This window comes from Oncorhynchus kisutch, linkage group LG12 (genome assembly GCF_002021735.2).
Source record: "Oncorhynchus kisutch isolate 150728-3 linkage group LG12, Okis_V2, whole genome shotgun sequence".
NCBI classification, from domain to species: Eukaryota; Metazoa; Chordata; class Actinopteri; order Salmoniformes; family Salmonidae; genus Oncorhynchus; species Oncorhynchus kisutch.
In genome coordinates, this window is record NC_034185.2 from 31450300 (window position 1) to 31462703 (window position 12404).

At 43.9% G+C, this 12404-nt stretch overlaps 1 protein-coding gene across 1 annotated transcript in view; it reads left to right on the forward strand.

The window, feature by feature from the left end:
• LOC109901393 (neurexin-3b) overlaps nt 1-12404 on the forward strand; it is a 524234-nt gene that overhangs the window by 169302 nt on the left and 342528 nt on the right. The window lies entirely within an intron of this gene.

Below are 12404 nucleotides of genomic sequence, written 5' to 3' on the forward strand. Positions count from 1 at the left end.
TCGCGTCTGAGACAACAGTTTTGACAACAGTAGCATTGTAGCTAAGCCAAAAAGCCAATTTATGCTTAAACTGGGCATGCAGTGGCCCAATCAAGCTCTATACAGCATCACTGTGCGCGTATCAACTTTTGTAACAACGCCGAGGGCTCCGTATAGTACAGTATAGCTCCGCGTTGACATGATTGGTTGACGGTAGGTGGGGGCAGTACGTCCTGTATAAACACAAACTCACTTCCTTGACATCTTCCTTCATAACATCTCTGCTCCGCTAAGCTCAATAAGTATGAAAGCCCTGACGTCTGCGGAGGCTGCATCGCAGTAAAATATGCTGTATGGCCACTGCAGACATCGCATTGCCATGCAGAGCTTTAAACCCTAACCCTTTTCCTAACCTTAACCTCATTCACCTAACCTGCTACACAAATTAAAATAAAATCAAATGTTATTTGTCACATCAGCCGAATACAACAGGTGCAGGTAGACCTAACCATGAAATGCTCACTTACAAGCCCTTAACCAACAATGAAGTTTTAAGAAAATAAGAGTTAAGAAAAATATTGACTAAATAAACTAAAGTAAAAAATTAAAGAGCAACAATAAAATAACAATAACGAGGCTATATACAGGGGGTACCGGTAGAGAGTCAATGTGAGGTGGTACCGGTTAGTCGAGGTAAATTCACCTAACCTGCTGCGTTAGTTCTCCTAACCTTCTACGTTAATCCACTAACTTGCTACGTTAACTATCCTAACCTGCTATGTAAACAGAACATCTGTGCCGACACAATCGTCAGTATCAGCACACTGGTGCTTCTTTGACGACCTGTACTGGACATGATTCACAAATGCACTTTTCATCACATGCCACCTGAACGGTAGCTCATTAGCTAGAGTCAAGGTTTAGGAACTAATCAGATACCACAGCAACAGGATACTTTTTTTTCCTGTGAAACCACACTATCTGCACATTGTTGTTCAAATAATTTGTTAATTTTACTGTAGTCTATGATAATCTTTTGTCTCCAGCGTCCTAAATAATACCACAAATGCACATTTAAAAAATTTAAAAAATTAAAAAATTAAAATTAAAAACGGGCAAAACGGTACACAGGGTGTGAAATGCGAACCTCACATTCAAACTAACTTTAGTTTATTAATAATCGGACCTATCCATTGCGCCACAAAGTTTTGATGGATTTAGCGAACAAAATAATAAACAGATGTCCCTAATGAGCATTGTGTTAAAAGCGTTGAGCAATGAACCGTTTTTCGCCACAATTTGGTGAAAGACCCAAAAGCTTCAGACAACCTCAATTTCCCATCACTACCAAAAAGTCAAGAAGTTGTGTAACTACAATGTGTCATTTCCTCCGACGTGATGAAAGCAGCAACGGGGGCGTCTGAAAATGGAACACACTTTTGTCCATCAGTAACTCAACACGGGATTGGTCCATGGATGTCTTTGGTCAAACTTCTGGACTAATCTTGCTGATGTGTTGAATACTTGAATAATGAAATATGAATAATTCTGACCAGAGGCTTAAAGTTTTATATTAAAAACAACAACAACAACAACACACACATACAGTGCATTCGGAAAGTATTCAGAACCGTTCCCTTCCTCCAAATTGTGTTATGTTACAGCCTTGTTCTAAAAAATATACATTTTTAATTATCCTCATCAAGCTACACACAATACCGCATAATGACAAAGTGCATAATGACAATACCGCATAATGACAATGTGCATAATGACAATACCGCATAATGACAATGTGCATAATGACAATACCGCATAATGACAAAGTGCATAATGACAATACCGCATAATGACAATGTGCATAATGACAATACCGCATAATGACAAAGTGCATAATGACAATACCGCATAATGACAAAGTGCATAATGACAATACCGCATAATGACAATGTGCATAATGACAATACCGCATAATGACAAAGTGCATAATGACAATACCGCATAATGACAAAGTGCATAATGACAATACCGCATAATGACAAGTGCATAATGACAATACCGCATAATGACAAAGTGCATAATGACAATACCGCATAATGACAATGTGCATAATGACAATACCGCATAATGACAAAGTGCATAATGACAATACCGCATAATGACAAAGTGCATAATGACAATACCGCATAATGACAATGTGCATAATGACAATACCGCATAATGACAAAGTGCATAATGACAATACCGCATAATGACAATGTGCATAATGACAATACCGCATAATGACAATGTGCATAATGACAATACCGCATAATGACAAAGTGCATAATGACAATACCGCATAATGACAAAGTGCATAATGACAATACCGCATAATGACAATGTGCATAATGACAATACCGCATAATGACAAAGTGCATAATGACAATACCGCATAATGACAAAGTGCATAATGACAATACCGCATAATGACAAAGTGCATAATGACAATACCACATAATGACAAAGTGCATAATGACAATACCGCATAATGACAATGTGCATAATGACAATACCGCATAATGACAAAGTGCATAATGACAATACCGCATAATGACAAAGTGCATAATGACAATACCGCATAATGACAATGTGCATAATGACAATACCGCATAATGACAAAGTGCATAATGACAATACCGCATAATGACAATGTGCATAATGACAATACCGCATAATGACAAAGTGCATAATAACAATACCGCATAATGACAAAGTGCATGATGACAATACCGCATAATGACAAAGTGCATAATGACAATACCGCATAATGACAATGTGCATAATGACAATACCGCATAATGACAAAGTGCATAATGACAATACCGCATAATGACAATGTGCATAATGACAATACCGCATAATGACAATGTGCATAATGACAATACCGCATAATGACAAAGTGCATAATGACAATACCGCATAATGACAAAGTGCATAATGACAATACCGCATAATGACAATGTGCATAATGACAATACCGCATAATGACAAAGTGCATAATAACAATACCGCATAATGACAAAGTGCATAATGACAATACCGCATAATGACAATGTGCATAATGACAATACCGCATAATGACAAAGTGCATGATGACAATACCGCATAATGACAAAGTGCATAATGACAATACCGCATAATGACAAAGTGCATAATGACAATACCGCATAACGACAAAGTGCATAATAACAATATCGCATAATTCAGATCCTTTGCTATGAGACTCGAAATTGAGCTCAGGTGCATCCTGTTTCAGTTGATCATCCTTGAGATGTTTCTACAACTTGGAGTCCACATGTGGTAAATTCAATTGATTGGACATGATTTGGAAAGGCACACACCTGTCTATATTAGGTCCCACAGTTGACAGTGCATGTCAGAGCAAAAACCAAGCCATGAGGTCTAAGGAATTGTCCGTAGAGCTCTGAGATAGGATTGTGTCGAGGCACAGATCTGAACACGGTGGCCTCCATCATTCTTAAATGGAAGACATTTGGAACCACCAAGACATTCCCAGAGCTGGCCGCCCAGCAAAACTGAGCAATTGGGGGAAAAGTGTCTTGGTCAGGGAGGTGACCAAGACCCCAATTTTAACTCTGACAGAGCTCCAGAGCTCCTCTGTGGAAATGGGAGAACCTTCTAGAAGGACAGCCATCTCTGCAGCACTCCACCAATCAGGCCTTTATGGTAGAGTGGCCAGACGAAAGCCACTCCTCAGTAAAAGGCACATGACAGCCCACTTGGAGTTTGCCAAAAGGCACATAAAGGACTCTCAGACCATGAGAAACAAGATTCTCTGGTCTGATGAAACCAAGATGGAACTCTTTGGCCTGAATGTCAAGTTTCACATCTAGAGGAAACCAGGCACCATCCCTATGGTGAAGCGTGGTGGTGGCAGCATCCCAGGCAGGGACTGGGAGACTAGTCAGAATCGAGGGAAAGATGAAAAAGAGCAAGAAAAGAGATCCTTGATGAAAACCTGCTCCAGAGCTCTCAGGACCTCATACTGGGTCGAAGGTTCACCTTTTAACAGGACAACGACCCTAAGCACACAGCCAAGACAACGCATGAGTGACTTCGGGACAAGTCTCTTAATGTCCTTGAGTGGCTCTGCCAGAGCCCGGACTTGAACCCAATCAAACATCTCTGGAGAGATCTGAAAAAAGCTGTGCATCGACGCTCCCCATCCAACCTGACAGAACTTGAGAGAATCTGCAGAGACGTTTTTTCTTTCTCATTATGGGGTATTGTTTGTAGATTGATGAGAAAAAAAAAACAATTGAATCCATTTTAGAATAAGGCTGTAACATAACAAAATGTGGAAAAAGTTAAGGGTCTGAATACTTTCCGAATGCACTGTATAATCTGGAACTGGTGAGAACACCAACTTGTGTGAGTAGACCATATAATTATCCTCCATTTGAGGGTTCCATAGAGAGAAGTGAGATCATGAGAGGGGTTTTAAATTCTGAGAGACATTTTACGTTTGCAACAGACAAAATATTTTGCACAATGAGTACACCTGGTCTTAGGTCACGGAACAGAACAACAATACCTAAGAACAGGTGTGTCAGAAAGCTAAACAACTACTGCTGACTGCTGTGTTGACTGCTGTGGCTAGCCAAAAATGACTTGTTTTGAACAACTTATCCTTGGAGGCTTTTAAAGTGTGCTAACACTATGATTTTGAACATTCAAAGAGTGTGCAAAGCTGTCATCAAGACAAAAGGTGGCTATTTGAAGAATCTCAAATATAAAACATATTTTGATTTGTTTAACACATTTGGGGGTTTACTACATGAGTCCATATGTGTTATTTCAAAGTTTTGATGGCTTCACTATTATTCTGCAATGTAGAAAATAGTAAAAATAAAGAACAACCATGAATGAGTAGGTGTTCTAGAACTTTAGTGTAACTTCTGAGGAATTGGACGCAAAAGCACCTCCTTTGGGTGAAATGCGGAAGACACATTTCAGTTGAATGCATTCAGTTGTACATCAGATCGCTATATCATATGTGGTTAGCTGATATGTTAAATACGTATCCAGGAGTTGTAAGACTTGGCATGCGTCTGCAATGTAGTCAGGGAGGAACTTTCTGAGGGTAGGTATATGCCACAGACTGCTGATAAGATTCACAAAAACATGACTATCCATTGAGAATGACTGAGGGGGTTGTGATTAATCTGGGGTCGGGAAAATAGGCCTAAGACCCTGTTCCTCATAAGACCCCGGGGCGGACTGGCCATCTAGCGTTTCGGACAAATGCCAGATGGGCTGGTCCATTTTTTTGCCCAGTGAGCCTGTCTAACTTCAGTTTTTGCGCAAAATTATAATTATCTGGCTAATAATGGGGTTCTCAAGGAAAAAAATGGCCGGTTTGGGGGCCTTAAGGAAAAAAAAGATCTGGTGTGTTAGAAATGCCAGGGTCAATTCCTGGTCCCAGTCCGCCCCTTAATCTGTTTACAGAGTGATTACCTCTACAGCATTATAATGAATCACCATGTGACTGGGGGCGTGGGGAGTCATAGGTTACGTCCCAAATGCTACCCTATTTCATATTTAGTGCACTACTTTTGACCAGGGCCCATGGGGCTCTGGTCAAAAGTAGTGCACTGTATAGGGAATAGAGTGCCATTTGGGACGCAGTACATCATGGCGCATTCTACTGCATGCCAACCCTGGCTTGACTGACTGCAGGGTACGACCCTTACAACCATGCCCACCCTGCCTTGGCTCTGCTTGATTACACATTGCCATTCTCTCTCTCTCTCTCTCTCTCTCTCTCCTCTCTCTCTCTCTCTCTCTCTCTCTCTCTCTCTCTCTCTCTCTCCTCTCTCTCCTCTCTCTCTCTCTCTCTCTCTCTTCTCTCCTCTCTCTCATTCTAGTCCTCTCTCTCTCTCTCTCTCTCTCTAGTCTCTCTCTCTCTCATTCTAGTCTCTCTCTCTCTCTCTCCATATTGCTTTAATTGCCTCTTTCTTCCTTGCTGTCTGTCTGTCTGTCTGTCCAGCCCTCCTCCCTTCCTCCCTCCCTCTCCTGCTCTGTATACAGCTGATGAGCGATGATTCAGTTAATTTGGGCCCACTGGCTGGATGGTTGGATCACGCTTCATCAGTGTCTTTCTCTTCCACGGCTTTTCTAATGTCAGGCCAGAGCTGTAACAGAGGATTAAGGAGGGATAGAGTGGGTCAAGAGAAGGGGGGGTTAGACTCATCCCTGCCCAGCTTCTCTTTCTCTCTCTCTCTCTCTGTCTTCTCCTCTTTCTCTCTCTCTCTGTCATCCTCTCTCTCTTCACTCTCTCTCTCTCTCTCTCTCTCACACTCTCTCTCTCACACTCTCTCTCTCTCACTCTCTCTTTTTTCTTTGAAGAGTAAACCGACAGAGTACAGCTAAGCTCCACCGCTCCACAGAGAAAGAGCTGATCGATAGCATTGAATCCCACCCTCCCTTCTGCCATCCCTTTCTCCCTCCTTTCCGCCCTCCCTCTCTCGCTGCCTGGGAATAAAAGAGGATGCTACGGTATTGTCCTCCTCTCTTCTCTACTTCCTCTGCACTCCTCCACCCCCCTAGGCATAGGGACGATAGCGTCATGCCTCCATCCCCCTTGTGCTCAGCCATGTGGGCCAGCAGTCACGTGACGTAAGCCAGTGATCAGAGGCGGTAGCGGTGGAGGCCATGCCTCCTGGCATCCACAGGGCACCAGCGCCAAGACAGACAGGCTAGTGCTCAAAGGAAGCATCTTGTATTGCAGCTCAACTCTCTTGAGCCTGCTATACTGTCACCCAGTTTGTGGAAGGAGGAAGTGAAAGAGATTCAGGGATGGAGGGATGGAAGGTATTAGGGAGAGGGAGGGAGGGAGGGAGAGACCAACATTTGGCATTTCGGATGAACATACTGCCCTCGTCATCCTAAAAGGCATCATCAGCCATGTTGTATTTTCACGAAAGCTTTTTTTCATCTCTGCTCATTTCTGTTTTGTAACTTGAATCACACACAGCACAAATCCTACAGTGTATTTTGTCAGAGGCACAGACACAGCTAAATGCTTCATAGGATGCTCCTCTGGCCTCTGACCTCTGACCCCTGAGGGTATACCCAGCAAGCTTTGCCATAGAGAGACACACACGTATGTGACCTCTGTCTCTCTGTAAAGCTAGCCCCACACACCCATAATACATACATAGCTTTGTGCCCTGTCTTTGTGTGGGGAACTGGGATGAATCTGGGGTCGGGAAACAGGCCTAAGACCATGTGGCATTTGCTTTTCTAAAGCCAGTATATCTTACTGTAATGTAACACTGTGAAATCCCTACAACCTCCACCTAGATGAGCTATTGTTACAATAACCTCAGAAATTCATCTTAATGACACCCTTATTCACCCACACAACGACAATCAATTTCATCACCTCTACCCAGGAATAAGAATAATGATTTCCAATAATGCTTATTATATCACATTTATCTGGATCATACACCTCCTTTCAAATCCCTAATCCCTGCTGTCATCCAATTTCAAATCATATTTACACACAGGCTCATTGTACCATCGATCTAGCTCTGTTTTGTTTTCATTACTCTCACCGCTCTCTGGAGAGATGGGATTGAGTCCTCTAGCTAGCTTAAACACAGTGGTGTGTGTGTGTGTTTACTTCTTTAAATGTAGCTGTGGGGACTGGCCTGTGTCTTTATTCCTCCCTCTTATGAATACTAAGTCAAAATCATTGGAAGGAGAGAGGGAGGGAGGTATGTAAAGAGGGAGGCAGTGAGGCAGGCAGAGGAAGGCAGGGAGGCAAGTAGAGAGAGAGGCAGGCAGGCAGGTAGAGAGTAAAAGATGACAGGAGGGAGGGGGAGAGAGATAGAGGCAGCCACCGTGGGAGGAAGGAAGAGATGGAGTGAGAGAGGCAGGCAGACAAAGAGACAAGCAGCCACCGAGGGAGGAAGGGAGAGATGGAGTGAGAGAGGCAGGCAGACAGGTAGAGAGTAAAAGAGGACAGGAGGGGGGGAGAGAGATAGAGGCAGCCACCGAGGGAGGAAGGGAGAGATGGAGTGAGAGAGGCAGGCAGGCAGGTAGAGAGTAAAAGAGGACAGGAGGGAGGGGGAGAGAGATAGAGGCAGCCACCGAGGGAGGAAGGGAGAGATGGAGTGAGAGAGGCAGGCAGGCAGGTAGAGAGTAAAAGAGGACAGGAGGGAGGGGGAGAGAGATAGAGGCAGCCACCGAGGGAGGAAGGGAGAGATGGAGTGAGAGAGGCAGGCAGACAAAGAGACAGGCAGCCGGTGTGAACAGGGAAAGAAGGGGTAGAGAGGACTTGCACTGATCTATAGTAGATTAGTCTGTGTCTCTGCTCCCGACATGGATCAATATGTCATCTCAGGGAGGAGGAGGAGAGAGGTGGAGAGAGGAGGAGGAAATGTAAGCGGAGAGGTCGAGGAGAGAGATGGAGAGAGAAGGGGGAAATGGAGGAGGAAGAGGAGGAGAGAGGAGAGCTGGAGGAGGAGGGAGAGGGAGAGAAGGACGAGGAGAGAGGAGGAAGGAGGAGGAGGAGGAAAAGGGGGCAAAGGAGGAGGAGGAGAGCTGGAGAAGGATGAGAGATGGAGGAGCAGGGATGGAGAATCAGACACTTTAAAGGCTGTGGTTGCATTGTGAATGGCCCGTGTGGCTAGGGGACAGCAGGGATGGAGAATCAGACACGTTAAAGGCTGTGGTTGCATTGTGAATGGCCCGTGTGGCTAGGGGACAGCAGGTATGGCCTATGGATAGCATAATAAAGCTGAGATCATAACAAAGGCAGCTAGAGGAGAGATGAGGGGTGCGGGGAGGCCAATCTCTCTTTTCTAACATCATTTCCATTAGGTTATTGACCAGCAGAGCAGAATGGAGCGTCCAGCCAGTCATAACCATATGTATCTATCCGCCCTTATTATTGTTGTACAGAAGGGTTGATTGTGTTGGATTAGTGTGTCCTTGAATAACGGGGCAAGGAATGGTGGTGTTAAAGGCCACTTCTCACTGTCAAACTAAGCCGGAGGGTCAGCGCAATGTATTCATGGTTGGCCCAGGGAAGCCAGGATCCCCCCCCAAAAAAGAAAAATTACCAAGAAAAAAAATAAACAAAATAATGTATCCGTGTTTCATAAATGTCCTTCAATTCGCAAGATGATGAATGTATCTCACTGGAGAACACATCCGAGTGAAAGAAACAGCTCCCCTCTGTCTCAATATGTGTATCCTAGCTATCTGTGGCTGTCTGGTCCTAAAGAGTATGACATTGTTGCCGCCCATAGCATTGAATGTAAGGGAAGCCAGTGAGCGTTTTGCCTCCCTTGTTAATTAAAAAAATAACAATTATAATAGCCAATCCGTATTGAGCTAAACTGAATGAATTTGGATTTGGCTTCACACCGATCACATAACACTTGATGCCAAACCTCACTGACAGAAAAAACTTGAATTGTTGCTTCTCGTAGTGTCATTGTCCTCTGGTGGCTAGCTAGCTAGCTAAAATCAACCCTTTCCTAAATTAGCCATGGATGGAGATCGGGATTTAGACTTGTGGTTTTACTTAATTCTCTGCACTGGCTAATGATTATAACGACGATTGTGATCCAATCATAAATTCATACGTTGTTGTGTCCCTGGCCTGAGAGGATGGAAGTTCAACATGTAGCCTAGATGTAGTAGGCTAATGTTAACTAGCTGGCCTGGTGCATCGTTGCCCATGATTACTCTCCCATCTCCTTCACATATGGAATCATGGTTACTACATGATTCCATATGTGTTATTTCATAGTTTTGATGTCTTCACTATTATTCTACAATGTAGAAAATAGTCAAAATAAAGAAAAACCTTTGAATGAGTAGGTGTTCTAAAACGTTTGACCGGTAGTGTATACCAAACAAAAACCATTGATTTCAATGTTAAACAAACCATATGTACAATGACTACTTTAAAACAATTTCCACTGAACATTTTACAAAAACACATTTACAGGACGGAACTGTGCAGGTACAAAGTCTGGTAACAGAATAAAACTGGGGGAGATTTTACCGTAATTCTGTTACAAAACAGTTTTTCCAGTAAATATTTATGTTTTATTTACTGTGAAAATGATTAAGAGAAGTCAGCCATTGTGCATAGAATTGTATGAATTCAATGGTTTTTGTTGGCATACATTTTAGAGTGAGTCTCAGCGTAAATCCGTTCCCGTGGAATTACCCCTAGTAGACTGTGTTTAGTGTTGGTTACAGATGTTGTTTTACACAAACACCACCTTGTCTGACTTCTCCCTAGTGACATACAGTGGCCTAGTGTACATGGACACTAATCCTCTCCTCTTTCCCTCCCTCTTTGTCTCCACTCCCCTCTCTCTCCCCCTTTTCCCAATTTCTTTCTTATCTAATTATCTCTCTCTCTCTCTGCCTCTAATTCTTTGTTGCTTCTCTCTCTCTCTCACACACTATCTTCCCCCCTCTTTCTCTATCTTTCTTTCTATCTATCTACCTCCCTCCCTCCCTTCCAGTCTCTGGGCCCCTGTGTTGATCTACTGTCAAATCTTCCAGGATTATCTGTAATCCTGGAGCTGCAGAATCTGTTTGCTGACAGCTGTGTTCTCAAATATTACTACTACTGTTTGCCATGCACACACTGCCCTATATACCAGAACCAGAGTGAGCTAGAGGGAAGGAGAGAGAGAGAGACAGAGATAGAGAGGGATGGAAGGAAGGAAGGAGGAGAGAGGAGAGGGAGGAAGAGACCATGTGAGAGAGGGAGAGAGAGAGAGAGAGAGAGAGAGAGAGAAAGAGATAGGAGAGAAATAGAGAGGGAAGGAAGGAGATAGGAGAGAGAGAGACAGAGAGAGAGAGAGAGAGAGAGAGAGGGGGGGGGGGGGGGGAGGAAGGAAGGAAGGAAGGAAGGAAGGAAGGAAGGAAGGAAGGAAGGAAGGAAGGAAGGAAGGAAGGAAGGAAGGAAGGAAGGAAGGAAGGAAGGAAGGAAGGATGGAGATAGGAGAGAGAGGGAAGGAGATGGGAGAGAGAGAGACAGAGGGAAGGAGATAGGAGAGAGAGAGAGAGAGAGAGAGAGAGAGAGAGAGAGAGGAGAGAGAGAGAGAGAGAGAGAGAGGGAAGGAGATGGGAGAGAGAGAGACAGAGGGAAGGAGATTGGAGAGAGAGAGAGACAGAGGGAAGGAGATTGGAGAGAGAGAGACTGAGGGAAGGAGATTGAGAGAGAGAGAGAGAGAGAGAGAGAGAGAGAGAGAGAAGGAGATGGGAGAGAGAGAGACAGAGGGAAGGAGATTGGAGAGAGAGAGAGACAGAGGGAAGGAGATTGGAGAGAGAGAGACTGAGGGAAGGAGATAGGAGAGAGAGAGAGAGAGAGAGAGAGAGAGAGAGAGAGAGAGGAGAGAGAGAGAGAGAGAGAGAGAGAGAGAGGGAAGGAGATTGGAGAGAGAGAGACTGAGGGAAGGAGATAGGAGAGAGAGAGAGAGAGACAGAGGGAAGGAGATTGGAGAGACAGAGACTGAGGGAAGGAGATAGGAGAGAGAGGGAGACAGAGGGAAGTAGATGGGAGAGAGAGAGGGAAGGAGATGGGAGAGAGAGAGAGACAGAGGGAAGGAGATTGGAGAGAGAGAGACTGATGGAAGGAGATTGGAGAGAGAGAGAGAGGGAAGGAGATAGGAGAGAGAGAAAGAGAGAGACTTATTCTTCCTTAGCAGAGAAAAAAAAGAGAACCTTCAATTTTCCACCTGAATGGATTTTAATTGACAATTCTGCCTCTCTTTTTTTCTGTCATTTGTGTTGTATTTGACTGTACTGCTGGTGCGACGTTCTCCCCACAGTGTGCATTAAACGCTGGGGTGGGTTATGCATGAATAAATAGATGGTGGTATGTATATACAGGGGCATTGATATCCCTGGGGAATCAGCCTGTGTCCCAATTGACACCTACTGTAATTGCCTACGTACTGCACTACTTTTGAACCATGCCCATAGGGCTCTCATGGTCAAAAGTAGTGCACTATGTAGGGAACAGGGTGCCACTTGGGACCAGGCACAGTCTTAGAGCACCAGTGCTTTGCAAGTAATCCAAGGATCTTGTCATACAGATGTAGGACCTTAATTTGACTGATATTGTCACAGCAAAATGATCTTGCCCCAACGGAATTTGAACGTTTAGTTCAATATGTTGCTAATCGGTCATTTGGCTATTAGCTGGCCAAAAGTAGTGCAGTGCTGTTGATATAACCGTGTGTTAGTGTGGGCTTTCAGTGAATTTATGTAAATCTCAAAGATCTTTTGCATATCCTGCGGTGCAGGCAAGTGTTCAATCATATTGTTAGCATGTGATCTTTCTGTATATGGCCAGATTACAGTCAACATGGGAAATT